Source organism: Octodon degus, unplaced genomic scaffold (assembly GCF_000260255.1).
Source record: "Octodon degus isolate 3935 unplaced genomic scaffold, OctDeg1.0 scaffold00427, whole genome shotgun sequence".
Classification (NCBI taxonomy): Eukaryota; Metazoa; Chordata; class Mammalia; order Rodentia; family Octodontidae; genus Octodon; species Octodon degus.
Genome location: NW_004525003.1, coordinates 404,648 through 407,687, shown reverse-complemented (window position 1 = coordinate 407,687; position 3,040 = coordinate 404,648).

Below are 3,040 nucleotides of genomic sequence, written 5' to 3'. Positions count from 1 at the left end.
AGTACTTTAGAAAAACACACTGATACTGCAGCTCTCTCCCATTCCACTGCCCAAGTCTGGCTCTGAACTAGGAAATGTACTTCTTCACCAGCAGTGGAGGACAGACATGATTTCCTGTCATCCAACCTTGCATTAGGCAACTAGTAATTTCATGTTAGCTATTCAAGTAGGCCTCGGCTACAAAGCATCATGGTTTTTAATTGCATTTTTTAATGGGTTTTAACTATTTTTCTTTAATGTCTAATTATGGTGAATTTCACGTTTTTTAAGGGTTTCACTCGGTCACTAAATTGCGAAACTGAGCTGAATCTTCTGATTTTCCTGCTTCAGTCTCTCCTCAGCATAGTCCAATCGCAGGGCTGCCCCACCACAGTCACCCTCAACATATTAATTTCCCTATTTAGTAACTTGTCTTTCATTTGTTTAGTTTCTTTTCTAACAACATATTTCTTATTTTAAGTTTGGGGGATGTTTATAAAACACATTGTATACATTTCTACTTTCAAGGACAAGTTCTGCATATAGTTTGTGCAGTTCATGGAGCTGGCTCACCCAGAGCTCTAAGGGAGAGGAGCAGCCTCCTGCAGAATTCTTTCCATGTCTCCATCTGTCCCTGGATGGTGTTGACTCCAAGCCCTGGGAGGGAGGAATGATTCCTCCGGAATCTGTGGTTCTCCTGAGGAAGAAGACTCTATGAGGGATGCTGAGCTCTTAGCCCTGGATGGGCCCCCATCCCAATCTGTCAGACCTCATAGAGCCCCCACAGAGGAGAAGCAAGGGCTAAGATAGTTCAAGATCTCAGCTACCCCCAAGGAGAGAGTCAGCAGGGAGAACTGGGTCACAAAAGCCCTGGGAAGGAGAGTCTGAGGTCTATGCAGACTCAGGGCTCAGACTTCCGAGCACATGAAGGTAAATAGTGGCCCCAAGGCCCACCTGAAGCTGACCCAGGGACCCTGGGAATCTAGTACTCCACAAAACCTGGGTGCAGGCCAAGGTTTCCAGGATGCAGTGCCTGAGAACAGTGTTGGTGATGCTCTGGGTCACACTCAAGAGCTGAATGAAAGTGGCACAGATGGTGGCAGCCCGTGACTCCTTGGCTTTTTTCTCATGCTGCATCCGGGTGGAATCCTGCAATGTGGAGAGTACCATTTTTAAAAATAGTACTGTGCCCTGACTAAGACCACAGAATCCCAAGCAAGTACAAAGACCAGGGATTAGTTCTGGAACTCAGGAAGTCAGGACTGTGGACCAGGCCTAATGGGATATTCTGGTTTGGTTTCCCTGCCTTTGAGGACATCTTATGAAAGACTAGCCCTGTTGTATACAAGATGAAGCTAGGAATTGAACTGATGACCCTGAACAGCAGTTCTTGATGGCAGATGCCTTTCCTTCTGTGCACAGCTACTTCTCATATACCCTCAACATGATCCACAATAAGGTCAGGAGAGACCAGTACCCTGTGAAGCTTTCCTCCACTCACCCTGCATTTCATATTCATGGGTGCAGTCCAGAGTGGAACCACTGGTACAAATGGCCCTCCTCTGCCTGGCTCCAGCTCCCCATTCACACATGTAGTCTCTTTCTTCTTTATAAATATAGACCGAGGTGGCTTTATGGGTATACGTGACAATGGAGCTATGAGTAAAGCTAACTCTCACTCCAGCATGGGTTGTGGATTTGCCTCTGGTTTGGAAGCAGCTGCTGGAGCTGATTCTCGCTCTCCAGTTGGATCCAGATCTGGTGATGGTGCCAGAGAAAAGGTGGCCAAAATCTCTGACTTGCTCTGAAACATTCTCTGCCTACCCAAAAATCATCCAACCCTGATTTCAAAACAGAAGATATGCTCAGATGATGTTTCATTGCCTGAGGGGCCTGAGGCTCATGTTTGAGCTCATCTATCCCACCCAGCAGTCTACTCCTGTTGGACCCAGCACACTCTCCTGTTGTGCTCTGGAGAACCCATCCCAGCCCTCCTCACACTCAGTCATGGCTCTCTTGGTCTCCTTGTCTTCCATCTGCGTCAGGAGAAGGTACACATGGAGCTCAAAGTCTGAGCCAGGCAGTACACTTGCACATACTCCAGGAGCTGCTTAAGGCATGCGAACTCCGGTGGCTGATTGAACTGGTCTGCATAGTTTTCAAGCCACATGCCAAAGATGGTAGAGATGGAACTGAGGGCAGATGGGTGGACAATGTCAGGAAACTCAACCACACTACAGGATGCCTCCACTAGAAGGAGCCATAGATCAGCTAGTCCCTTTCTTCAAAGAAGCCACATGCACTACTCTGTGGAATATGGGGTTCCCCTATTCACTGGAAGGTAAGCACTTCAGTGGTTTTTGCTCCCACCCACCATGGCTCTGTTCACGCTTCAACCTGTGATCCATGCTACCAGGCTGCTTCTATCTCTAAGGCACCTATGGGTCTTCTCATTCCAACCACACTCCTACTGGGGGGTGCAGCCAACCCCTTCATTTACCAAGTTGCCTAGAAAGTGCTGCCAAAGTAGCATGACCAGGTATGAGCTTGCCGCTCCCAAAGCAGCCACTATACCATAGTGAGGGGTGGGCACACATAGTTGGAATGGTCTCTGGTGGGGATGGATCTTCACAAGACTTGGCACAAAACCCTGAGCTCCCCTCTGTTCCCTGGTCTAGGACACCACCCACTGCTTTTATTTTCTCTTCTGTCAAAAGAAGCCCCAGACCTCAGCCCTTCAGGAAAAAAGCCAAGTACAGGAGCTGATGTTTGCCCACCTCCATATCACAGATCCACAGTTTCCCGCTGTGGACACAGGAGCTTCCTCTTGAACCAAAGCCTACTCACTTTTTCAGTTGATCCACATCCAGTGATGTGCCACTCTTGCTGGAGTGATGGAGGCTTTGACCATACACAGAGGCCATTAGACTATCACATCTGTAGTCAGCAAAATAAAATAGTACTTTAGGTGTGAGCATCCTTGCTTAGGGACAACAGGCTTCTCCACACTTGCTCAAGATGAAGACTTAACTGCCACCCCCTCTTCTCCATAACACAGACA